Here is a 27988-nt window from a genome sequence, read left to right as displayed (position 1 = left end):
AGAGGAGTGCTGTGTTTTGGAAGGCAGCAATGCTAAAAAAAAGAAGAAAAAAAAAAAGGCTTTTGTGGACAAGTGTCGTGGTTTAACCTCAGTTGGCAACTGAGCACCACACAGCTGCTCGCTCACTCCGCCCCCACCCCCGGTGGGATGGGGGAGAGAATTGGAAGAGCACAAGTGAGAAAAACTCGTGGGTTGAGATAAAAACAGTTTAATAATTGAAATAAAATGATAATAATATGATAACAATAATAATACACAAAGCAAGTGATGCACAATGCAATTCCTCACCACCCGCCGACCGATGCCCAGCCAGTCCCCGAGCAGCGGCCCCCCCGGCCAGCTTTCCCCAGTTTATGTACTGAGCATGACGTCACATGGTATGGAATGTTTCTTTGGCCAGTTTGGCTGTGCCCCCTCCCAGCTTCTTGTGCACCTCCAGCCTTCTCAGTCGGTAGAGCATGGGAAGCTGAAAAGTCCTTGGCTAGTGTAAGCACTACCTAGCAACAACTAAAACATCGGTGCGTTATGAACTTTGTTCTCATCCTAAATCCAAAACACAGCATTGTACCAGCTACTAGGAAGGAAATTAACTCTATCCCTGCCGAAACCAGGACAATATCCACCCCTTATTCTATACCATCTGCGTCATGCTCAAGTCTCATATTTTCCAGTACATTTTCATTAATCACCACCCCCTTTTTTTTATATATATATATATAAATATACACACACAGAGATATCATTCCTTTAGTCTGTGGGCCATCCCTCTAAAATGTTCGGTGAGTTCATTTAGTCCATGACTTTGGGCTCCATCTGTCATAATAATCTTTCAGGGCAGGAAAGATGGAGATGATATGTGGTGTTGGATTGTTTCATGTTGAAGTCAGTTCTGGTACCATCATCACTGTGCTTTGCTTGGTTTCACTGAAGTTATTCTTCATTAGTCTGGGTGATTCTTATTGTAATATCGTTAGTATGGCATATAATATTATGTAGTACTTAACATCACATAATCCAGATCATTGGCTATTCTCACCCAAAATCAAATCCCCTTGAGGCACACATCGGACTTCCCCATCCTCCCGCATTATCCACCAAGTGCACCCAGGTCCTTGAGCAAAAGCAATCCCACGGATGGGTTTGCCTTTGCCCGAGGCAGGAATAACCCACACTGTTTTCCCCAACATATTTTTTATGTGCACTACAGGGACTTTATTCCCATCTACAGTACGTAAGAGTTTTGACTGGGCAGGGCCAGCTCGATGGCAGATCCCCTCGTGTTGACTAACCAGGTGGCCTTTGCTAAATGCGTATCCCAATGTTTGAATGTCCCGCCACCCATTGCTCTCAGAGTAGTCTTTAACAGTCCATTGTATCGTTCAATTTTCCCAGAGGCTGGTTCATGATAGAGGATGTGATATACCCACTCAATGCCGTGCTCTTTGGCCCAGGTGTCTATGAGGTTGTTTCGGAAATGAGTCCCGTTGTCTGACTCAATTCTTTCTGGGGTGCCATGTCGCCATAGGACTTGCTTTTCAAGGCCCAGGATAGTGTTCCGGGCGGTGGCATGGGGCACGGGATATGTTTCCAGCCATCCGGTGGTTGCCTCCACCATTGTAAGCACGTGGCGCTTGCCTTGGCGGGTTTGTGGGAGTGTGATATAATCGATCTGCCAGGCCTCCCCATATTTATATTTCAGCCATCGTCCTCCATACCAGAGGGGCTTTAACCGCTTGGCTTGCTTGATTGCAGCGCATGTTTCGCGTTCATGGATAACCTGTGCTATAGTGTCCATGGTCAAGTCCACCCCTCGATCACGAGCCCATCTGTATGTTGCATCTCTTCCTTGGTGACCTGAGGTGTCATGGGCCCACTGAGCTATAAATAAATCGCCCTTATGTTGCCAGTCCATATGCACCTGAGCCACTTCAATCTTAGCAGCCTGATCTACCTGCTGGTTGTCTTGATGTTCTTCAGTGGCCCGACTCTTGGGTACGTGAGCATCGACGTGATGGACTTTTACAGCCAGGTTCTCCACCCGGGCAGCAATATCTTGCCACAATGCGGCAGCCCAGATGGGTTTGCCTCTGCGCTGCCAGTTGCTCTGCTTCCATTGCTGCAACCACCCCCACAGGGCATTTGCCACCATCCATGACTCAGTACAGAGATAGAGCACTGGCCACTTTTCTCGGTCAGCAATGTCTAAAGCCAGCTGGATGGCCTTTACTTCTGCAAATTGGCTCGATTCACCTTCTCCTTCAGCAGTTTCTGCAACTTGTCGCATAGGACTCCATACAGCAGCTTTCCACCTCCGATGCTTTCCCACAAGACGACAGGACCCATCAGTGAACAGGGCATATTGCTTCTCATTTTCTGGTAGTTCATTATACATTGGGGCCTCCTCAGCACGTGTTACCTCCTCCTCTGGCGATATTCCAAAATCTTTGACTTCTGGCCAATCCATGATCACTTCCAAGATTCCTGGGCGACTGGGGCTTCCTATTCGAGCCCGTTGTGTGATCAGTGCGACCCACTTACTCCACGTAGCATCAGTTGCATGATGTGTACAGGGGACCCTCCCTCTGAACATCCAGCCTAGCACCGGCAGTCAGGGTGCCAGGAGGAGCTGTGCTTCAGTGCCGATCACTTCTGAAGCAGCTTAAACCCCTTCATATGCTGCTAATATCTCTTTTTCAGTTGGAGTATAGCAGACCTCGGATCCTCTGTATCCCTGACTCCAAGACCCTAGGGGTCGACCTCGAGTCTCCCCTGGTGCTTTCTGCCAGAGGCTCCAGGTAGGGCCATTCTCCCCGGCTGCAGTGTAGAGCACATTTTTTACATCTTGTCGTGCCCAGACTGGCCCCAGGGCTACTGCATGAACTCTCTCCTCTTTAATTTGTTCAAAAGCTTGTCGTTGCTCAGGGCCCCATTTGAAATCGTTCTTCTTCCGGGTCACTTGATATAGAGGGTTTACAATCAGACTGTAATTTGGAATATGCATTCTCCAAAAACCCACGACGCCTAAGAAAGCTTGTGTTTCCTTTTTGCTAGTTGGTGGAGACATGGCTGTTATGTTATTGATCACATCCATTGGGATCTGACGACGTCCATCTTGCCATTTTATTCCTAAAAACTGGATCTCCTGTGCAGGTCCCTTGACCTTACTTTGTTTTATGGCAAAACCGGCCTTCAGCAGGATTTGGACTATTTCCTTCCCTTTCTCAAAAACTTCTCCTGCTGTGTTGCCCCACACAATGATGTCATCAATGTATTGCGGGTGTTCTGGAGCCTCACCCTGTTCCAGTGCAGTCTGGATCAGTCCATGGTAAATGGTAGGGCTGTGTTTCCACCCCTGGGGCAGTCGGTTCCAGGTGTACTGGACGCCCCTCCAAGTGAAAGCAAATTGTGGCCTGCACTCTGCTGCCAAAGGGATTGAGAAGAACGCATTAGCAATATCAACTGTGGCATACCACTTGGCTGCCTTTGATTCCAGTTTGTATTGAAGTTCTAGCATGTCTGGCACAGCAGCACTCAGCGGTGGCGTGACTTCATTTAGGCCACGATAGTCTACTGTTAGTCTCCACTCTCCATTAGACTTCCGCACTGGCCATATGGGACTGTTAAAGGGTGAACGAGTCTTGCTGATCACTCCTTGGCTCTCCAGTTGACGAATCAGCTTATGGATGGGAATCAGGGAGTCTCGGTTGGTGCGATATTGCCGCCGGTGCATCGTGGTGGTAGCAATTGGCACCTGTTGGTCTTCGACCCTCAGCAACCCCACAACAGAGGGATCCTCCGAGAGACCAGGCAAGGTGGACAGCTGTTTAATTTCTTCCGTCTCCAAGGCAGCTATACCAAAAGCCCATCGGTACCCTTTTGGGTCCTTGAAATACCCTCTCCTGAGGTAGTCTATGCCAAGGATGCACGGAGCCTCTGGGCCAGTCACAATGGGGTGCTTCTGCCACTCATTCCCAGTTAGACTTACTTCGGCTTCCAATACAGTTAGCGGTTGGGACCCCCCCGTCACCCCAGAAATACATATGGGTTCTGCCCCTTTATAGCCTGATGGCATTAAGGTACGCTGTGCACCGGTGTCCACTTGAGCCTTATACTTCTGTGGGTCTGATGTGCCAGGCCATCGAATCCACACAGTCCAGTAAACCCGGTTGTCCCTTTCCTCCCCCTGGCTGGAGGCAGGGCCCCTTCTAGTCTTGGTCATAGTATCCGTTACTCACTTGTAAATGTGAATCAGAAGTTCCTTTATTAAGATCGGAAGTAAATTCATCCCTTCTACTCTGTCTGGGGAACTGCTCACTGGAAACTGGAGCAGCAATTTTCCTGGAAGAACCCCCTTTTGTGATTGTTTTTCCTTGCAACTCACGTACCCCTGCCCCTAAGGCTGAGGTAGATTTTCCATCCCACTTCCTCATGTCCTCTCCGTGGTCACGCAAGTAAAACCATAGGGTGGCCCGTGGTGTGTACCCTTTATATTCTCTCTCTTGAGCAAAAGAATGCTGACTCCTAATAGCCGAGATACTGGTCTGTACAGGTGAGGAGTAGGACCTATCCTCTCTGAGTTGCTGGATGTCCTGGGACAGTTTCTCCACAGCCGAGACGAGGGAGGAAGAAAGACTTTCCTCGTATTGCCGGAGTTGACTAGCCAATTCATCCACCGTTTGTTCCTCTCCATCTTTCCAGGGCATCACTGCCCATGAGTTGGCGTATGACGATGGTGAGCTCCTTATAAACTTCCGCCACATGGGTCGTGTGCACTTGACTTCATCTGGATCTTTGGATAGTTGTTCATTGTTCAGGTCATCATAAATCACCTCCAGCACAACCAATTCTCTCAGAAACTGGATACCCTTCTCCACGGTGGCCCACTTGCTTGGGCGACATATGACATCTTCCTTGAAGGGATACCTTTCCTTCACGCCTGACAGGAGTCGCTTCCAAAGGCTGAGGACTCGTGTCCCTTTTCCAGTCGCTTTGTCAATGCCCCCTTCCGTGGAAAGGGATCCCAGCTGCTTGGCTTCCCTACCCTCTAATTCCAGGCTACTGGCTCCATTATCCCAGCATCGGAGCAGCCAGGTGACAATATGCTCGCCTGGACAACGGCTGAAATCTTTTCGTATATCTCGCAGCTCACTCAGGGATAGAGATCGGGTGGTCACTGCCTCGTTTATGAGTTCTTCCTCTTCTTCCTCCCTGAGCAGCGGCCGGCTCTCCTCCTCCTGTTCTCATGATGGCCCTTCTCCAGGGTAGTCTGCCTCGTATACTTCTTCCTCCGGCTCCCTTTTAGAAGAAGTTTCTTCCTCCCTTACTAAACAAGTCGACTTCCGCTTCCAAGATTTCTTCTTGTGTACAGGGGCGACTGATACTGGCACAGGCTGGTTCTTTGGTTCAGCCGCAGGGCATGTTGCCCGGGTCTGAGTGACCGCAGTGCGTGTCGTTTTACTGTCAGATCCAGAGACCTTCTCTTCCCTTTGAGGGTACTGAATAGTGTTGAACAGGGCTCGGTAGGCATGGGCCAGGCCCCAGCACGTTGCAATGATCTGCATCTCTCTGGAGGTGCCAGGGTGACAGCATACTCTTTCCAAATATTCTACTAACTTTTCAGGATTCTGCACTTGCTCAGGGGTGAAGTTCCAAAACACTGGGGGTGCCCATTGGCCTAGGTACTTGCCCATCTTGTCCCACACACCCTGCCACTCATAACTATCCAGCCTTGGGGCAGATCTCTGGATGATATTCTTAAATTGCTTACCAACTTTAGACAAAACAGAAACAATATTCCCAAGAAGTATTAATAGAAGTATCTTAACTGCCCAAGGCTGTTCAAAATACTGAAAAGTTACTCTAATGAAGGAGGAAACATCATAGAAGAAGGTAGTGACGCTGCCATTCTGTATTTCCTCCGTAAAAAAACTCTCAGAAAAGTCACTGCAATTGCTAGTTGTCTCCACGAAATGGTATCCGTGGTACAGTAACGGCTTCATTGCGAAACTTACATACCACACTAACGTCAAGGTCAATGTTCTAAAAACAAACCTCACAAGCGAGACATCACTAATCACTGCAGACCACAGCAAACTGCAAAACCCAACACCAATCTTTAACATGTACAGCAGGAAAAAGAGCGCGATGCAGATTATACAAATCAATATCGAGAACAGAGAAACCAACATTGTGACCCACAACTATTAACAGATATAAGTTCCTTAATACACTCCGGTTAATCTGTTATTATCTCAACCCTTCGAGCCCCACGTTGGGCACCAGAAAGTACTGTCGTGGTTTAACCTCAGTCGGCAACTGAGCACCACGCAGCCGCTCGCTCACTCCCCCCCACCCCAGTGGGATGGGGGAGAGAATTGGAAGAGCACAAGTGAGAAAAACTCGTGGGTTGAGATAAAAACAGTTTAATAATTGAAATAAAATGATAATAATAATATACAAAGCAAGTGATGCACAGTGCAATTCCTCACCACCCGCCGACCGATGCCCAGCCAGTCCCCGAGCAGCGGCCCCCCACCCCGGGCCAGCTTTCCCCAGTTTATGTACTGAGCATGACGTCACATGGTATGGAATGTTCCTTTGGCCAGTTTGGCTGTGCCCCCCTCCTAGCTTCTTGTGCACCTCCAGCCTTCTAAGTCAGTAGAGCATGGGAAGCTGAAAAGTCCTTGGCTAGTGTAAGCATTACCTAGCAACAACTAAAACATCAGTGCGTTATCAACTTTGTTCTCATCCTAAATCCAAAACACAGCATTGTACCAGCTACTAGGAAGGAAATTAACTCTATCCCTGCTGAAACCAGGACAACAAGCAATAAATTTTATTTCCCAGTGTGATATCTTGGCAAGGAAGGTGAACATGATCCTGGAGTGCAAACAGGGAGTTCTGAGTAGCAGTAGAGATATGATTATATGATTTAAGCATTAGTAAGACTGATACTGGAATATTATGTTTGGTTCTAGAGCCAACATTTTTCAAAGCATGCAGAAAAACTGTACATAGTTCAGTAAATAGCTCCAAGTCGATTCAAGAGTTGGAGAAGATGCCCTAAAGGTGGAGAGAGGACAATATCCAGTGGAAATTCGGACTGCAGGTGAATTTTGTCTGGCCCTAGCACAAGTCCTAGCCATGTGATATCCTCCACGTATCTGTAGCAAGTTTCTTAATATTCTACTCTTCTCCATGTCTGTTGAGAAGTGGCTTTCTGTTTGCAGCTGTGAAGGCAGCGCCTTTGACTGTTGTGGCAAAGCTTGTATTGGCTCCCAGCTTTTCACTGAGCAGGCCTCTCTATGCAGGGCTGGTGAAAATAAATGGGATTTTTGAGTTCAGGCTGTGAAGGTTATCAAAAATATGCTGAAAGGTTACTAGTGTTCAGTTTTAAAGTATCTTAATGAAGTGAAAGCACCAGATATGAAAGAAGTCCTTCATCCAACCAAGATAGGCATAGTAAGAATTAACAGTGGGAAGCCAGATAAGTCAAATAAAGAATTAGGTACAACTTTTTAATCACTCAAAGCGATTAAACATTAAAAAAAACTGCAAAATGAAACAGTGATGTCTCTTGAGATCTTCAAATGAAGTATGCTTGTACTAGCCAAAAACAAGTTATCGGGCTCAAAACAGGATATACCAGTAACATGTGTGAGCTGTGAAATAGAGGAGGCCAGGCTTTCTGGCCTTGAGCCACAAAGTAATGAATTCTCAAAACATTTTCTTTTCTGGGAAGGGACTGTTTTGAAAGTTCAGTGTTAGTCTTTTCCCTGCCCACAGCGTGGTTTGCAGCCAGATCCATAGTGATCAGGGCTTGTATCAACACAGCAATATATTTGAGTACTTCTGGGCATTTTAGGGAATAGGAACAGAATGGGCATTGGTGATCCAAGTTTAAATTTATTGGTGATCCTGGGATGGGGCCACCTTGACCAGAGTCCTGTGAAGTCCCAGTTCTGCTCCCTGTTCTTCCAGCTTGCTGTAGTGTCTTTGGCAGTCCACTGGCCTTTCTCATTCCCTTGGCTGTAAAAAGGAGTGCTGCGGATAGAGGCTTAATGCACTCAGAAGTGCTATAAAACTTCCAGTTATTATTGTTATAGAAGAAATTTGATTAACTGTATTCTTCTCTCTGAATAGTCTCATTTAGCATTAGTAGTTTAGCACTAGTAGCTGAAGTAGTTGAAGCCTTAGGCCGCAAGAGCTGACCGAGAGTAAACTTTTTGATAAAACTAATGCTGCTAACACAGAACTAGCTGAATCCGGCAGATGTGAGCAGAATGAAGAAGATAAGGACCAAGGAAACAATTCCAAGAGAATGAGGCAACTTCAGAAGAAGGCCAGCCCAGCAACAGTGAAAACCAATAAGAAATCAAGAGACCACCGACCAGAATTAAGTGATTGGACTTGGGGATCGGGTGATGGGTGGTACGGGTATAATTGAGGGGTGCAATCTGGGGTAGGGGTCCCTCTCCAGAAGCACCCAGCTTGAGCTGTAACCTGAGAACTAATAAAAGAGGAATTGGAAACCTTCACTCGGACCTTACGTTAATCAGCAGGATTCTAGGGTCAGACCCTGTTATGGTGGCTGGCGTGCGTAAATCCATAACATTATTGTTAGTCCTCAAGAGCCTTGAAAACACATTCAGTACATGCCCAAACTCTCTGAGCTCCTTGGAAAGATTTGTTCTTTCCTGATTTTTCTGAACTATTGAAACTCAAAGTGCCAGCCGTTTCCTTTCTTATGGCACACCCATTCTGTGACCGCAGCAAAGCGTGGAGTTGGCAGAGATATTTAAATAAGCCAGGAGAGAGTCTTGCTGAAGCAGCACAAGCTCACCCAGCATTTTTTGCAGCAGGCTGGATTAGCCTGTGCTCAGTGCCACACTGCACAGGTTTTGCTCACTGATAGAAAAAAAAGTATTAAGAATTCATTAATTTGTGACTTGCTCAGTCATCTGTCTGTGCCACGCAGGCTGTAGCACAGGCAAATTCTTAGGCTATATGTTCAGGGTTTTGTAGACCTGGGTAATAGTAATAATTTGTTTGGAGAAATTTGCTGACCTGCAGATAACCTTTTTTGTCCTCTACGCTTTAAATATCTGAAAGGCAAGTAAACAGCTGAGCCACTTCTTTGGGTACCAAAATTTTTGTCTTTGAAACTGATCTCCTCCCCAGAGGATCTCACATAACCAGGTGCAAAGCACAGCCAGCCCCTTCCCTTGGCTTCTCAGAAATCCAAGCCTAGAGGAGGGAGCCCCAGCCAGCAAGCTCATCAAAGCATGGGCATATCTAGGAAAGGAGAGTAGATGTGCTTGTGCAGCTGTGATGCTCAGAAACAAGCAGCTCTTCACAACCGTGCTTCTCCATCTTGCTTCTATTTTTAGATGGGCTCTTGGAGGAGAAAGGACAGATTTTAAGCAGCAGTGGTTCCTTTTAGCATGATTTCTTGGTCCGAGCCATATCAGCGAGACAGCTGGTGGACTTCATTTATAGAAAGCCATGTATCACAGGATCTAAGATGTAAGGCTACAGTGTTTTGGGTTTTAAATCCTCCAAAGAGAAGGTAATTTGCCAGTTTATCACACAAGAAACTGTAGCACTGGCTTCTTGTGTAGTAAAAATCTCTACTTTGACTCGTGACCACTGAGGGTCCCCACATTGAGATTTACTATGTGAATGCAGGACTTACCCCAAGCATTGTAGTTTCTAACTTGAGGATACTGTTGTGTTGAGCTTACTGGTTCGGCCACTAAGCATTTTGGAGGAAATGGAGGAAAACCATGCATGCCTGCATGGCAAAAAAAACATGGGGTTTTTTGGTGAACCAAAAGGGAAAGATGCAAATCAAAAAAATTTCTGTCCAGCAATCAAAATATTTTGATCTGATATCGAACATTTGCTGATTCTTTTAAATTCAGCTAAGGAAAAATATAAATGAAAAATCTGTTAAAACAGACACTTAGTAAGCATCAGAATGAAAGATTTAGATACTTTTCAGATTTTTGTTTTGCATGAACTATTTGGTGATACCACAATGATATTCTGAGGTACTTTGCTCCCACTAAATTGGTATTTTTCTGAAAAGGGTTTGGGTTGAATCTGCCCAGCTTTAAATGCAAATGAATATTTTAGACAGCAGTAATAGTTGGTTTGAAACCTATTTCTGATTGCATGTGATGCTTACAGACTCAGTTCTCCAGGTTGAGGCCAGTAATCGTGCTATCTGCATCTTTCATTAGCAAAACTTCTCTTCCTACATACACTTGTTATGTGTCAGGGTCTGAAATTTAACCTCTGCTCAGGTGAACACTGAGTAGCCTCATGATATGCAGCTCTTCCTCACTACAGCAAGAGTCTGTTCACTCTCCTCTTCTTGCTGTGCTGCCTTGTGTCCTCCTGTAAAGTGGAAGAACAACTCCTGCTGGCACTGCATGTCAGAATAACTGTCTAGTATCTCTAGTACCTCCAGCCCTTGTATTTCAGAGTGCAACATTTCAGTTTGCACTTTGCGGGTCTGCGTGGAGCAGACACTTCTCTGCTCTTTCAGTGCATGCTGGTCCATCCATGAGGTGCAGAGCAGCACAGCGCAAAGAAGCTGTCTCAGATCTGAAGCTGCTGCTTTCACCTCCAGCAGTGGTGCAGCCATTGTCAGCTCTTAGGTCTGCATCCTTTGCTTTGCTGTGTGCTCTGTGGTCTTCTAACATTGTTTCAGTAAGCTACCTGCATCCTGAGAGACTGACTACACAGGATTTGTGGCACACTGCAGCGCTCTGCTAGGTTTTACTGAAAACCACAAACCTTTCTCTTGAAAAGCCCATGCTTCAAAGCTATACCACAGATATGCTGCTGTGGGTACGTGCTGTCCCTGCCATTCTGGAATATTGAATATTGCTAATGAAATAAGCCTATTTTTTCATTTATTAAAGAACATGTTGGTATGTCACAGTTTAGTACTCTGGATGAGAATTCACCCTTCATTCAAATGGATTTATATGCCTACTCTCAGAAGGTTATTGTTTTACCGGGATTTATGTGCCATGCTTCAGTGTTAATTGTGGATTATTCTCATCACTTTGCCTTTCATCAGAAATAGGCTGTACTTTAGCAATCATATTATCCAGACTTACATGCAGTATTCACACATCTGGGATTTAACCCACATCCATGGTATTTCATAACATAAAGGAGACAATGAGTAGGATTCAGCTCTTGGATTAAGATGGGTTTAACAGTCAATAGAGGGCTGGCCATTACAGTCAATGGAGCCCAGAGAGTAAATCAGCAGATCAAATATAGGGATCTTCTTTAAGGTGAGTTTTCTGCACTCAGTGAAGTGGATTGATTGATCTCTACTAATCGTAGCGGGAGCTTAAACTCTGGGCGCACAGCCAGCCAGCCACATGTAGACCTGCATTTGGCTGTCTTAATCTGCAAACTGAATCCCGTGTTTTATTCTGCTAGAGCTTCTTCCCAAGACCTTGCTTTTCCCCTGCCAGGCTAACCTCCAGGTGGACTTGCTGAAGCTGCTGAGTTATTTTACCCAATAAAGGCCTGTTCCATCATCTCTAATTGAGGAATGTGGCTGGCCTATGATACTGCCAGATCAGCGGAGAAAGAAGCACCTCCAAAACCCAATTCAGATCTTTGGTGGCTGAATCACCCTCTGAAGGGGTGTCTCTCTCTGCTGTCTGTGCAGGGAGCATGGGGGACAGCTGCCTGAGGCCCCTCAGCTCAGTGCCAACAGATAGAAAATGAATGCGCACCACAGACTTTTTGGAAATATGCCTGTCTGTTCAGCACACTCCAGGAGAAATAAGAGCATGAAACAGACTGAGTTCAAAGGCTTTCTAACCAATTTGACTTCCTAGTCCATTCTGCTGTGAGTCACTCCTGGTAGGTCATCTCCACAGCCTTCCCGAGTGTTTCTGCTGTTGAGGAGAAGAGAGATTCATCCGTATCAGGGCTGGACCTCAACTTAATACCAGTTCAATGACATTACTTGGCTAAGAACAAAGACAATTCTGTGAATTCAAAGGACAGGGCAAATCTCTGATGGAGAAAGCAAGTCCACTTCCTTTTCAGCTAGAATTCTAGGAATAAGCTTCCCCCTCTTCTAAAAAATATGTTAAAAATATTATTTGGGTTCAGATATGTTTAAAGTGATGCCAGTATATCTCACCTTTCTGCAAAATAAGGAAACCATTTCCCCTGCCTGGCCTCAATGTACAGAGAGATCCATGAAAATAGAATATTTCCACAGTCCAAATACAAAGCAGCAATAACAGTTTTATTGATGTGTGAGTTTCTTTACTGGTTCTTCGGATGTTCTCTATGTGGCCCTGATAAATTTGAAGTAAGCAATGTCTGTACCTGCATGCTGATTTGGAATCAGCTTGCAGCCAAGGAGAGTTCTCTGAAGTTAGTGTTACTACTGGGGTACACATTTACCAAGTCCTTATCCTGCAGGCTGGTCAAAATGTTAGGAAAGGTAGGAAGCACTTTTAAAAGGAGATGACTGTTCTGGAAATAGGATGTATAGTAGGTACTTGAAGCACAGAAAGCAGTAAATTTGTTTCCCATATACTGTGTGCCAGAGGGCATTTGACAGTAAAAAAAAAAGTGTTTGGAGAGATGGCTAGGATACTCTCAGAGAGAGCACTGTTTTCATAGATTAGGAAAGCTCCTTCTTTGCTTCTGGAGAGCTTATCTACATCAACAGCTTTTCTTCCCCTTTAAAAGAATTTGGAAATTTTTTTTTTAGATGAGCAAAAAATCTGAGAATTGCAGAGACAGTCAGGACATGATAAAAAAAAAAAAAAGATGGTCCTATTGAGAACAGGGAGAGCTAATTTCAGGCAGCACAAAGGAAAGGTGAAAGTAAATTGAAAAGAAAATGGAAGGTCTTGGCAAAAAAAGAGCTTCTGTGCCAAGCAAGGAGATGTTGGACCTAAGCAGAAAATAAAGCTGCAGTGACTCGTGCATTGTACAGTTATGTGTAATGGCAGTGGATATGATGCTTTACAGATACTTCAATGAAATGCTTTTCTTTGAAGAAACGGTGGAGGCTGTAATATCAAATATTGCCAATACAGAAATTGAAATGCATCTATCCTTGGTTCAGCCTGCATGTGTGCAATGTTAGTGAAATCCTAGCCCAAAGAAAGAAGTGTCCACAAGATTCTTTTTCCTCCACACTTTTCCTCTAAGGCTTCTCAAGTCTCTCTCCTAGAAAAAAACCTGCCAAAACAGTAGTTTTTCTGCGTAAGCATATTGTCCCCATGTCCTGGGGATGACATATCAATGGAGGAAAGGATGTTCAGATATAGGCACCATTTGGTCCTGTCACTGATGTCCTTCCCACATGACTTTGCATTCAGGTTGGTTTTAGGCATAGGTGAGAGCTGTCAGATCATATGTCTCAATAGTAGGGGACCTTGGAAACTGATTTAACAGCAAAAGTCCTCCTTGTTTAGATGACTTCATGAAGCGGGGCCAGGGCATGCTCCTGTTCTACACCATGAAGAACCCCTCCTTCCCAGAGTATGTCTTCAGCAGTGAGAGTGGCATCATGTGCCTGGACATTCATAATGACCACCTCTACCTCGTGGCAGTGGGCTTCTATGATGGCAACGTGGCCATCTACAACCTGAAGAAGGCAACCTCCCAGCCCAGCTACAAGAGTAGTGCTGTCAGGAAAGCACACAGAGCCAGTGTGGCAGGTGAGGGTGCTTTTCCTTTCCTCTAACTGGACTTTTAATTGGTCTGAGTTTGGGCACAGCAGGGAAAAGTGCTGTATGGGGAGAAGTGTTGGTTTAATACGTGCATTAGTGATTGATTCATAAGTTGTATTTCAAGATAATTTTGAAATAAGCAGAAAGGCAAAGAAATTGCATGAATCCTTGGTCCTCAACAGAAACTAAATATGTGAGCAGAAGTTTGCTTAAACAATTATTTCTCCTTAGTTTTCATTATTATAAATGACTTTTGTTTGGGGAGGAACTGATCTTCTCTGTATATACCAGCATGCAATGCTATTTATGTTCCAAAGACAAAAATCACAGGGCAGCAAGTGATGAGCAGTGTGTAAAACACATATACCAGCCCTAAAAGTGAGCTGTGTTGGGCACAGTAAACCCAGGGGCAGCTGCCTGTGGAATTGGCTGCCACTGGGATTCAAGACACACTACCTCGTAGTTGACCTTGAAGTATTCTAGTGAATAAAGAATTGTGATGTGCAGGTAATGCTCTTATAGTAATGCCTCTTAAAATGCCACTCTGGCATCTGTCACAAAGAGTCACCAGATGGATAATATTGTAAAGGACTGGGGTGAATATGTTGCTACATCAAGCTAACTTTATAGTTATGCCTACAGTGTAATCTGAGTTAAAAGATTGGAGCACTGGAAGGTATATGTGCTTCTGATCTCATTTATAGCAGTAAAAGTGTGGCAGCACAGATTTCAACATGGTCTGTATGAGCCTGCTGGGGTGCAGGGGTGCGTATTATTTGGTTCACTAGCCTGGGCTACAGGTGTTGCTGCCGTAACTATTGCTGTCACTTGATTTAGGCTTTCCTGCCTAATGCAGTCATACCTCTAGGCATACTGTCAATGTTCCTTGTGCTTTGGCATGTGCCATGCATGGATTGTCCCCCAGCCATGGCTCCTTGTTATTGCTTCTTCCAATAAAAGTCCAAGAAATTAAGGGATCCTGATGGGACGTCAGATGAATGTGGAACATGCCAAGAGCAAGACTGGTGCTTGCTATAAACAGAGAGGTTATGCAAATGTAACATTTCAGAGAAGACCTGAATTTTTGAAACAATACAGCCCTTTCACAATGGAAGCAAAATGAGAAGTGAGTAAAGCAGCCTGACAACTCTTTTCTTGTGCCATTTCATCTTCAGTGACTTAGTAATATCTCAGTAAGTTTGCATAAAGCAAAGCCAATGTAACATAGCCCATTATTAAGAGCAAAATAGTATAATATAAATTTTCTAATTCTGTTACCTAAGAATGAGTTTGTCTGTCTGATACTGGCCCCCATATTTTTAAAGAGCATAGCCATGGCTTCTTATAGATTTGGCAATTGTCTTCCATGTATTAAGTGCTACTGCAGTGTAAATAATGGAAAATTCTGGCTTGTGTTAAATTACACATTTCTAATTCCTTACTACCAATTGATTAAGATCCAAAGCCAGAAAGGAATAAACACATACATAGACATGTGAATGCATATGCATGCCATGCAATGTAGCTAATACAGTCACTGAAACCTTAGGTCTTACAGGAACATAGAACTAGAAATTGTCTCCCAGGTCAGTGAATTCAGGCCTCTGCCTTTGGCTGCGAACATCAGCTTAAAAGGAGTCAGCTCCTGGGAAACTGTGCCAGACCTGCCATGTTCTGCTGGGCAGAAGCCTTTGTGGGCTTAGGCTAAACCCTGCTTGTATTGGGTTTGCGTGGCAAGGTTTTGGTAGCAGGGGGGTTACAGGGGTGGCTTCTTTAAGAAGCTTCTAGAAGTTTCCCCTATGTCCGATAGAGCCAATGCCAGCCAGCTCCAAGACGGACCCGCTGCTGGCCAAGGCTGAGCCAATCAGCAATGGTGGTAGTGCCTCTCTGATAACATATTTAAGAAGGGGAGAGTGTGAGGAGGAAGAAGCGGCAGAGACAATGTGATGAACTGACCGCAACCCCCATTCCCTGTCCCCCTGTGCCACTCAGGGGGAGGAGGTAGAGAATTCAGGAGTGAAGTTAAGCCCAGGAAGAAGGGAGGGGTGGGGGGAAGGTGTGTTAAGATTTGGTTTTTATTTCTCATTACTCTGATTTGATTAGTAATAAATTAAATTAAATTCCCCAAATCAAGTCTGTTTTGCACATGACAGTAATTGGTGAGTGATCTCTCCCTGTCCTTATCTTGACCCATGAGCCTTTCATCAGATTTTTCTCCCCCTGTCCAGCTGAAGAGGGGGAGTGATAGAGTGGCTTGGTAGGCACCTGGCGTCCAGCCAGGGTCAACCCACTACACTGCTTTAATCAAAATAATGCTCCAAATAGTCAGCAAAAGCCTCACACCTCCATCATCTCCAGTACTGAGTACTCCTAGAAAGCAAGTCCCTGGACAGGGTATCTGTTTGAGACAGTGGCTCAATCCCAGGGCTCTGCTCTGGATGTTAATCAGGGTGGCCAAAGTGGGACAACTTGACTAGTTTTTGGCACACAGAGCCCACAAGAGCAGTCTCCTCTGGGGAGATGTGGCACCCTGCTGGAAAGGGGCTCTCAGCATAGAGCCTCTCCCTTAGCCAGCCTTTGAGCTTTGTTCTTACTTTCTCCCTTCTTTTTAAAAAAGATGATGATTAGGGTTTATTTACAGCTGAGAAAAGTGCTTACCTTTCATCACTGGGATATACTAAATATTTTAGGTTTGAAGCATTTGGAAGCTGGAGCAGTTCAGAAACGGGGATTGATAACTGAAACTATCTGCTGTATCAACATTTGTTTCTGCTGTTCAATCTCCCTCCTAAAACACATCTTATTCAACAAATTTGTTTCCACTGTGTGCTTCTGGTTCATTTTCACATCAAACCAAAAGGACTTTATTTCTACTTGCTTCTGGGACTAGTACAGAGCCAATACTGCTGCAGAAGGTTGGAGGTGTTTTTGTGGGTTTTTTTTTTTTTTACTTGCTCACCATCAGAATTACTGACTAAATTCCCACTGCGGAGTGTTGATCCTAAGATCTGCAAAGAACATTTCTTTTGGCTGTGCTTAGAGCAAATCTCAGCTGTGACAGGCTTGCCCATGTGCACAGCGTGGTTTGGAATTGCTATGGAGAGATCACTGGTTAGAAAAGCAACTTGGTTCATTGTTAATTTACTGAAGCTGATCTGGCCTCCCTGAGTTGCTGACACCACGGAGCTTCAGATGGCATCCTGAAGAATTATTTTCTGCCTTATATTCGTGCATGGGAGGAGAAAGGGCTGGCCACTGCTTGCTAACTCTTCACCAAATGCCATTCAGGTTAAATGTGATGCTCTTGGTTAGGACAAAAGGGACAAGGCAGCATGGTAATAGTCTGCAAACTGCCAAAGAAAACTAGAGGGAGTGTCAGCTTGCAGAATAGTTCCCTAGTAGAATTTGCAAAAGTCCCATCTCAAATGTAAACCAGATAAAACACACCTGAGTCTCTCGCTGGAGTTTGCCCTGTAATTGTGTGATCCCTTCTCCATCTCTACTTTCTGTGTTCTAATCTAAGTCCTTAAATACGTTTACAGTGAATCTTAGCAGTTCAAGAAGCCACCCCAGACTCACTGAGGTCTTGCTGATGGCTTCAGGCAAACAAAGAATTTGATGCAAAGGAAATAAAAGAAAAAGAAAAGACAGAAGGTTGCTATCAAGGTCAGAATAAAGATCAGCTGTCTCAGAACAGGCTCGATGCCCTTCCTGTTGCCTTTACTGCTAAGGAGCACAAAATGTGTGTTTGCTGGGGGTAGTTCTGTGATAAAATCTCATTCAGCTCCATGAGGATACTGTTAGGGGATAACTCTAGAGGAGAAACAGAAATTTGGAGAAGAAAGGAGAGCAAAAGACACCTGAAACCAAGGAGGCTGGACAGGAGATAGGGATGAGGAGCATCAGGATGAGAGCTGGCAAGTGGGAGAATGTAGCCTGAAGGGATAATAGAGCAGAAACCTGATGGTGAGGATGATTTAGCACAAAACCTCTAGGGTAACACAAGCAAACTGTGTCTCTCATACTGGGTCAGTGCAATGTCTGCACAGAAGACCTTCCTCTCCAGCCCCAGCTTTCTCCTACTTTTTTCTTGCTACCAGCCCTGCCTTGCATACCTGGCCCAGTGCAAGCAGGGCAAAAAGTCTAATTAACCTCTGATGTCCCAGGAGTAAAGGAGGCCACTGTATCCTCACCTGAGAGATCACTTCAGTCATTCAGCACATACACAGAAGTACAGGGGAGTGGGAAGAACATCCATGGGCCAGCCAAGGTGCATTTGGGGCCCAGAGACCTCAATCTGTCAGAGGCTTCCTTGTTGGAGCAGTCCTGAGCTGCAATCCTGCTCCCTAAACTGAACTCTCAGACCAGTAACAGGCTGTTGCAGCAGCAGCTGTGCCGGTCTGTCGAGGACCTGACACTGCACTCCTCATTGCAGCAGTGTGAGGCATTTAGTGGCTGACAAACATCTCTCGTGTTTGGCTCCCTTGTCCTCTCCTGGAGGGAAGCGTGGGCAGGAAGGGCTGTGCTTGGGAAGGGTTGCCATATGCTTGCTGTAGAAAACAGTGTCAAGAACAGCAGCTTTCTGGTTGTCCTTAGTTGCTGGGAGAGTTCACTGCAGAGTCACAGCCCTGCTGGAGGAAATCCTGTCTCCCACACAGTCAAGTTTCACCATTTTTGGGAAAGGCTCTGCTGAGCCACAGAAGTCCATCTGGAAGCTTTGGGCTCATTTAGGCACAGTAGAGGTCGCGGAAAGTGCAAGACAGCTGTGGCAGAAATGGTGGATAAAATCTTTTGCAGCATGTTTGTACCTTGTTCAAAACTTTTTGGACACTTTTTGAGCCACTTTAAGTTTAGGCAAGGTAAGTGTCCAAATGCTTTTTCCTAAGTATCTTTGACAATAATGAACAAAATCCCTGATCTTTTAACTTCGATGTTGTATTTTTGAGATGGTATCACACTGTACCTTCTGGAGATTCAGTTTCTGTAGCTGGTTATTTTTAAATTGTGCCTTGGGTATGGATTCATGCAGGTTAGAAATTCTCTTGCAAAGCATTGAAACCCTCCCTTGCAGATCATGTAACATTTGTCTGAAAAGGAGCTTTTTCTACTTTGATGCTGCTTTTCCCTCTGTACTTCATACAAATGCTGAACTTAATTTCGGCCTTCTGCTCTCACTGCTGCTAGCTAAATAGATTCTCCTCTAGTGCTGTACTGTTCTTCTCCCTTCCTTTCCTTTTACTTAAGATCCAAACCATCTTATTGTGGGTTTTCAGGTTGTTTATTTCTTTTCTAGTGTCTGCAAGCAAAGTATAAGTAATTTTCTTTGCCTGTTAGTTGTACTGGTGCTAGTTCGTGGAGAAAACTTCACTTATGTGGTGGGTTGACCCTGGCTGGATGCCAGGTGCCCACCAAAGCTGCTCTATCACTCCCCTCCTCAGCTGAACAGAAGAGAGAAAATATAACAAAAGGCTCGTGGGTCGAGATAAGGACAGGGAGATCACTCAGCAATTACCATCACGGACAAAACAGACTCAACTTGGGAAAATTAATTTTAATTTATTACCATTCAAAATCAGAGTAGGATAATGAGAAATAAAAACTAAGTCTTAACACACCTTCCCCCCACTCCTCCCTTCTTCCCGGGCTCAACTTTACTCCTGAATTCTCTACCTCCTCCCCCCGAGCGGCACAGGGAATGGGGGTTGCGGTCAGTTCATCACACGTTGTTTCTGCTGCTCCTTCCTCCTCAGGGGGAGGACTCCTCACACTCTTTCCCTGCTCCACCGTGGGGTCCCTCCCACAGGAGGCAGTCCTACATGAACTTCTCCAACGTGGGTCCTTCACACGGGCTGCAGTTCTTCATGAACTGCTCCAGTGTGGGTCCTTTCCGCAGGGTGCAGTCCTTCAGGAACAGACTGCTCCAGCGTGGGTCCCCCACGGGGTCACAAGTCCTGCCAGAAAACCTGCTCCAGTGTAGGCTCCTCTCTCCACGGGTCCACAGGTCCTGCCAGGAGCCTGCTCCAGCGCGGGCTTCCCATGGGGTCACAACCTCCTTCGGGCATCCATCTGCTCCAGCGTGGGTTCCTCCACAGGCTGCAGGTGGATATCTGCTCCACCATTAACCTCCATGGGCTGCAGGGGGACAGCCTGCCTCACCATGGTCTTCACCATGGGCTGCAGGGGAATCTCTGTTCCGGCGCCTGGAGCACCTCCTCCCCCTCCTTCTTCACCGACCTTGGTGTCTGCAGAGTTGTTTCTCTCACATAGTCTCACTCCTCTCTTTGGCTGCAGGTTGTTGCGCAGTTTTTTTCCCCCTTCTTAAATATGTTATCACAGAGGTGCTACCACCATCGCTGATTGGCTCAGCCCTGGCCAGCGGTGGGTCCGTCTTGGAGCCAGCTGGCATTGGCTCTATCAGACACGGGGGAAGTTTCTAGCAGCTTCTCACAGAAGCCACCCCTGTAGCCCCCCCGCTACCAAAACCTTGCCATGCAAACCCAATAGAACCCAATACCCATCTCAGCCAGACCCAATACAACTTATAAAATTTAAGAGTCCCTGAAGGCCTTGGGATGTTGGAAAATGTTAGCCTGAGGTTTAAAAGGGCAGAGAAGTTGTAATGCATTTGTTTGGTTGCTTGGATCTTTGAATCCTGTTCTGCTTTATAGCAGTCACAAAAGTTAACTAAATATTTAATAGGAAGCAGGAAACTATGTTGGATCTTTGTGAAAAAAATGTATTTCTGCGCTGGCCCATAAAATGTGACTGCTGATTGCTGGATCCTCAAAATAGGTGTAGAAAGCGTACGGACCAGATGGATCTTAACAGCACCGATGCAGCCTGTGAAACAACAGAGTGCTTCTCTGAAGATGATGAAATAGAGATAAGAGAGCGATAAGGGCAGAGCTAGAGGCAAGCTGGGCAGGGACAGTGCAAGCAAAGTCACACAGATTTATAGTGGGATGTGGGGGGCAGGGGCTGGCTATGGCTCCCACCCTTCTCCCACCTCCAGCGCCACGGTGAGCTGCCACAGCTTGGTGTGGTATCCGGGACCCTCAGCACCTGGCAGGCCTTGGGGCTGGCTCTCCCCGTCCCTGCTGCAAGACTGCTCGATCCTGCAATGACGGGAACCTTCTGTCAGGCACATTACAGATGCTGTCTCTGATTTAGCAGCATCAGACAGCTTGGGGATTTGGATGTGAGCCTGCCTGCCGTGTGTGTCTGCTTTCCCTGCGCATGGAGCGGGGAACATCATATTTTGTCTGTAAATTGGAAATCTTGCTCGATGAGCACAGTCAGAATTGAAACCAAGAGCTGTGAATTGCAATTGGTTAAATACCCCTGAGCTTTGCTGGCCTCTGGCACCCATTGTTCAGCTGAATGCTGTGTCTGACATGAGAACACGTCCACTGATGGGACAAACAGGTGAGAGTCTAATGTCTGGTTCCTCACTCCTCAGCTGTTAACATACCAGCCTAATAAATACAGTGGAAAGTGCTGTGAGGGGAATAAGCAAGCAGATTTCTGGTGAAATGCTGGACAAAGCAGAGCATCTGAATCCCAGCAGGAAGAAAACAAACTGAAAGTAGGGCCAGTCTTATCCAGTGCTATTTATAACTGAGCTCTGCTTCCTCCAGATAAATCTGAGTCTCTGAAGTGTAAGTGATGCACAAGCCCCAGGCTGGGCTTTTGCCCTGCATCAGTGTCGCTCCCATGGCCGTGCTCTCTGCTCAGCTTGGTGCCAAGTCCCTCCCAGTATCACCGAATGTGCTTTTTGGTAGGAGAGGTTTTGCTACCCTCTTTCTGCACCCTAAATTTGCGGGTGGTGTGTGAACGCACTAATGCGGTGGGCCTGATTCTTTGCTCCTGTCCGCTGATCTTGCACCCTTGAGTTCATTGGTGTCCAAGAGATGGTGCTTGGGGCTCTGAGTCCCAGGAAGATGCCATCAAGGTGGAGGACACTTGATCTAGCTGTGGGAGAAAAGTGATTTTCAGAAGAGGAGTGTTTATGGGGCTAAATATGGCATGGCAGTTTATTTTACAGTGTTTTTTACAGTGTTTTTTACAGTGTCCTCATTGCTGGTGAACACATATAACTGTTTTCCCTCGGCTATCAGGAAGCTTTCAAGGACTTTGGAGAAGAAAACCCCAGGAAGGCTTGTAGTAAAGCTTGCAAGTAGCCATATGCTGCTAGAACGAGAGGAGGCATTTGTAAATTTATTAGATGGGAAGTTCCTGCTATTGTGTGTAGCAGGAGCAACCATCTTCCACCGGATAAGCCTGGTATTTGCTTGTACCCATGAATAAAGCCATCAGCCAGCCTCATGCCCATGAGGCAGGTGACTGATGGCCGTGGTCAAGGGCTGCTCCAGGAGCACCCAGGCACTGCTGTGCTGTGTCTTTCCTTCCAGGGTGTTTTGAGATGCTTTGGGTTATCATAGCAGTAGGCTGAAGAGTTCTTCCTCCTGGATCCTTGCTTGGTGAGATATGGTCCTGCCAAGCTGGCTGCCTTGGACGCTGCCTGACTTCTTTGTAGATGAAGCAGCTGTCTTTCAGTACCTATCTACTGTTACCAAGCCCGTCAGCCACCCTGACCCTCCTAACTGGCATGTTTATTATCAGGAAAGCTGTGTTACACAAAAAGATGGTAGGTAAAGTCAGGAGACATCTGAGTAAATTCCTACTCTGCTTCAGATAGGATGGCAGGGAGTACCTTAGGCCATAGTTGCTCATTAAAGATGTAAGAGAGATGAAGGAAGCCCAAACTGACTGGAAGGCATTGGGATCTTTGAACATTTTGATATTCATCAGCTGTCTAAACCATTTCCTCTCTAATGCAAATGGTACAGCCAAGTATTCAAATATTACTGGCTCACCTTTAGGAAGAGTTAGTCCTTGCAGACCTTATCTCTTTAATGGCTTCTGTCATGGGGGCAAGTTTACTTCCTAAGCACATTGAGCTGATCCATTCTGTCATGTTGCATGATTTTACAGTAAAACATCAACAAATTTTTCTACAAAGGACAGAATAGCACTGAGAACCCTCCTTCGCTTAGCAGCTCCCTTATCTGTAGATAACTGTCATAGCTGAAACATTTGCATTTAAAAGAAAACCCTGATTTTAAGATGGTAACATTTTTCAATGAATTTATTTTTAAGTTTTTATATATATATGTAAATCAAAGTAATTTTTATTTATATCTCTCCATCAGCTTTTACTCACACTCAAAAGACTTGTCTGCTATACAAAGCAGTCTCATCTATTGCAGTGAATGAAACAGTCACAGTGTGGTTGAATGTGACATGCAGTAAACTCGTGAGAGGTGACACTGAATTTAAAATCAGACTGAACCTTCCTTTCTGGAACTGGGGAACTGTTCATGAATCACAGAAATGAGAACTGGCAGAGGCCTTGAGAGTGTCCTCTTCTTCCCATCATGCCATCACAGATGTTGTGATATCATTCCTGAAGTGCTTTCTTCAAAATGAGATTGAGCAGCCTAGCTATCTTCACCAGTACTGACAGACTGGAGTCGTTACCTACTATGTCTTACATGGTACACACCTCTTAATGCATGTGAAAAGGATTTCTGTAATTCCACCACCACCCCCAGCAGTATCACTTTGTTGATTCCTGCACCAGCCTCTGATCCTTTTCTGCACTACTGCCACTTAGCCAGAATTTCCCTAATTTCTACTTGTTTATATACTTTCTTCTTCCTGTCTGTGTCCCTCTGCACTTGTCTCTATCAAATTTCACCTTATTGTTTTCAGACTATGTCTCCAGTTTGTCAAGATAGATAACTTTGAGTTCTGATCCTAACAGAATCCTCTGTCTCTAAACTGTGTCATCTGCAAATATTCTGTGTATTTTGCAATCCACTATGCAACTTACTAATGAAAATATTGAATAGAACTGGACCCAGGATAGTCCCTTGTGGGAACCATCTAGACATGTTCTCCCAAGTGGTCAGGAAATCACTGATTATAACTCTTGAAAATCCATTTTTCAATCACTCGTCCACTTCATAGTAATTCCATCTAGACCTTATTTTCTTAGCTTGCTTCTGAAAACATCCCAGGGAGTATGCCAAAAGCCTTACTAAATTAAAGGTAAATCACATCTGCTCCTTCCCTCTAATCCTTTAGACCCATTACCCTGTCAAGGAAGGAAATCAATTTTGTTTGACAAGATCTTTCCTTGACAAGCCCATATTCACTGTTCCTTATTTTCTTATCCTGTACATACGTATGGATGACAATATTTTGTTCCAGCTCTTAAAGTTCAGCGTTAGGCTGACTGGTCCATAGTTCTTTAACCTATCCTTCAAGACAGGTTTTGTTTTGGGTTTCCTGGGGGCATTTCCCTGTTCCTATCCTCCAGGACCTCTCCTGTCTTCTAGTTTTCATAGATAATTGCTAATGATTCAGAGATTGCTTCAGCTGCTCTCTTAAGCACCCTAGGGTGAATTTCATCAGGCCTTGCAGAGTTGCATTCATGAATGCAAATCTCAGCATTTTGGCCTGCGCACTTAATTTTGTTAAATGTCTAGTTGCAATTTATCTTTTTATATGGCACTGAAACAAGGAAGGCCTTAATATTTCTGCTTTACCTGTGGTTCGTAGTGGGACTTGCCTTCCTCTTTGTAAACAATAAATGGGGTCTAACAAGCAGAGGCTCAGATGAACCTTTCTGGGATATCTGATTTTGGCTTCAGACAGGCACCTAGCCTGAAAAGTCACATCCACCTCAAAAGAGAGTCCCCAACTTTGTCCCCATGCAGGTGTCTCAGGCAGTGGCAGAAAGGTGTTAGTGTCCCGCCACTCATGAGGGTTGCTTTTCTCCATGAAGTTTCTGGATGTGCAAAGACTCTCAAGTCTGACAGTGGCAGCCCAACTCTCCCCATATGGCAGGCCTGATTCTTCCTATCCGGGGTGGCTGCTCCTCTTAAGTTGTGGCTGAATTCATCCATCTGCTGTGCTTTTACTAGCACCGTGTCTAGAGCTCAGGGATGTGGATGGGAACAGGGACTAGACTTTCATAGCACGGCTTCTGAGAACAAAATCAAGGGCTAAAGTCTTCTATGGCAATGTTGACCAAAACTCTTATTTTGTCGGAGATCTTTCTTACTAGATGTTCTACAGCAGAAATGCTGTCTGCTTCCCAGTGTAATAGACAGGAATGATAAAAAGCCCTGATACAACCCAGCAATCTATTCTGCTGAGCATGCACCACAGGGCAGGAGCCCTTTATGCTGTACCCTGCCGTCCTGGCTCCAAGACGGGCATGCTGGCCACCCCATAGTTCTGGTCCCCATCGAGGGACCAACTGGAGCTTACAATGACTCCTCCCTGCCTGTCTGACTGGGTTTACCTTTGGCAGGAAGCCCAGACCCACACACAGTCAGGGCACAGCCAAATCTTCTCCTGCCACAGTGGTATCATATGACCGAAGTGCAATCAGGACCCAGGAGCTCCTTCTCCTCCAAGTATAGACTCGGCCAAAAAGGCTGACTGGGCTGCTTTGACCTAAATCTTGGAGTAAGCAGTCTGCACTCAGTTACCACAGCTCTTTAAAATCTTCATTATTGCCTCAAGTCAAGGTGAGTCATCTGGATTTAACTCACGCTTTGCCTTTATCCCAACTAACCATGGTGAGGAGTGAAGCTTTCTGTCTTCCTTCTTCCCACCTCCACACAGGACAACTTGTACTGAAGTCTAAGTTAGCAGTGGAGACTCCAGACACTGCCCTGCGATTCACCTCTAAAACTTCCTCTGCCTGTCTCTTGCTGCATAAAGACTGACACTGGAGTTACTTAGCATGAGAGTGAAGTAGCCTGTGCTACTGTGATTAGTGATGTTTTGCCTGGGAGATTTGTTATTAAAACACTGGCCTGGAGCTTAATCTGGTATTTGAGCTTTGTACTGAAGCCATTACTGTACTTTGGGTACTACCTCGTGAAGACAATTAGCAATTATAGTTCTTCCTCTGAGAGGTTTTTTTACGGAGGAAATACAGAATGGCAGCGTCACTACCTTCTTCTATGATGTTTCCTGCTTCATTACAGTAACTTTTCAGTATCTTGAACATCCTTGGGTAGTTAAGATACTTCTATTGGTACTTCTTGGGAATATTGTTTCGGTTTTGTCTAAAGTTAATAAGCAATTTAAGAATATCATCCAGAGATCTGCCCCAAGGCTGGATAGTTATGAGTGGCAGGGTGTGTGGGATAGCATGGGCAAGTACCTAGGCCAATGGGCACCCCCAGTGTTTTGGAACTTCACCCCTGAGCAAGCGCAGAATCCTGAAAAGTTAGTAGAACATTTGGACAAGGTATGCTGTCACCCTGGCACCTCCAGAGAGATGCAGATCATTGCAACGTGCTGGGGCCTGGCCCATGCCTACCGAGACCTGTTCAACACTATTCAGTACCCTCAAAGGGAAGAGAAGGTCTCTGGCTCTGACAGTAAAACGACAGGCACAGCGGCCACTCCGACCCCGGCGACAGGCCCTGCGGCTGAACCAAAGAACCAGCCTGTGCCGGTATCAGTCGCCCCTATACACAAGAAGAAACACACAAGAAAATCAGCTCATTTAGTAAGGGATGAAGATGAACCAGGGCCATCACGAGAACAGGAGCAGGAAGAGGCAGAATCCATAAATGAGATGGTAACCACCCGATCCCTATCCCTGAGTGAGCTGCGAGATATGCGAATAGATTTCAGTCGTTGTCCAGGCGAGCACATTGTCACCTGGCTGCTCTGACGCTGGGATAACGGGGCCATTAGCCTGGAAATAGAGGGTAAAGAAGCCAAGCAGCTGGGGTCCCTTTCCAGGGAAGGGGGCATTGACAAAGCGATTGGAAAAGGGGCACAAGCCCTCAGCCTCTGGAGGCAACTCCTGTCAGGCGTGAAGGAAAGGTATCCCTTTAAGGAAGATGTTATATGTCACCCAGGCAAGTGGACCACCATGGAGAAGGGTATCCAGTACCTGAGGGAATTAGCTGTGCTGGAGGTGATTTATGATGACCTGAGCAATGAACAGCTATCCAAAGATCCACATGAAGTCAAGTGCACACGACCCATGTGGCGGAAGCTTGTAAGGAGCTCACCATCGTCATATGCCAACTCATTGGCAGTGATGCCCTGGAAAGACGGAGAGGAACAAACGGTGGATGAATTGGCTAGCCAACTCCAGCAATACGAAGAAAGTCTCTCTTCCTCCCTATGGGCCTGCATCTCAGCTGTGGAGAAATTGTCTGAAAAACTGTCCCAGGAGTTCCATCAACTCTTAAGAGGATACATCCTACTCCCCACCTGTACGGACCAGTATCTATCTCAGCCATTAGGAGTAAGTGTCCCTCTGCTCAAGAGAGAGGATATAGTGGATACACACCACGGGCCACCCTGTGGTTTTACCTACGTGACCACGGAGAGGACATGAGGAAGTGGGATGGAAAATCTACCTCAGCCCTAGGGGCAGGGGTACGTGAGTTGCAAGGAAAAACAATCACAAAAGGGGGTTCTTCCAGGAAAATTGCTGCTCCAGTTTCCAGTGAGCAGTTCCCCAGACAGAGTAGAAGGGCTGAATTTATTTCCGATCTTAATAAAGGAACTTTTGATTCACATTTACAAGAAGTGAGTAACGGATACTATGACCAAGACTAGAGGGGCCTTGCCTCCAGCCAGGGGGAGGAAAGGGACAACCGGGTTTACTGGACTGTGTGGATTCGATGGCCTGGCACATCAGACCCACAGGAGTATAAGGCTCAAGTGGACACCGGTGCACAGCGTACCTTAATGCCATCAGGCTATAAAGGGGCAGAACCCATCTGTATTTCTGGGGTGACAGGGGGATCCCAACAGCTAACTGTATTGGAAGCCGAAGTACGTCTAACTGGGAATGAGTGGCAGAAGCACCCCATTGTGACTGGCCCAGAGGCTCCGTGCATCCTTGGCATAGACTACCTCAGGAGAGCGTATTTCAAGGACCCAAAAGGGTACCCGTGGGCTTTTGGTATAGCTGCCTTGGAGATGGAGGAAATTAAACAGCTGTCCACCTTGCCTGGTCTCTCGGAGGACCCCTCTGTTGTGGGGTTGCTGAAGGTCAAAGACCAACAGGTGCCAATCGCTACCACCACGGTGCACCGGCAGCAATATCGCACCAACCGAGACTCCCTGATTCCCATCCATAAGCTGATTCGTTGACTGGAGAGCCAAGGAGTGATCAGCAAGACTCGCTCACCCTTTAA

This window comes from Aptenodytes patagonicus, chromosome W, assembly GCF_965638725.1.
Source record: "Aptenodytes patagonicus chromosome W, bAptPat1.pri.cur, whole genome shotgun sequence".
In the NCBI taxonomy this organism is placed as follows: domain Eukaryota; kingdom Metazoa; phylum Chordata; class Aves; order Sphenisciformes; family Spheniscidae; genus Aptenodytes; species Aptenodytes patagonicus.
Note: the sequence above shows the minus strand (reverse complement) of the source record.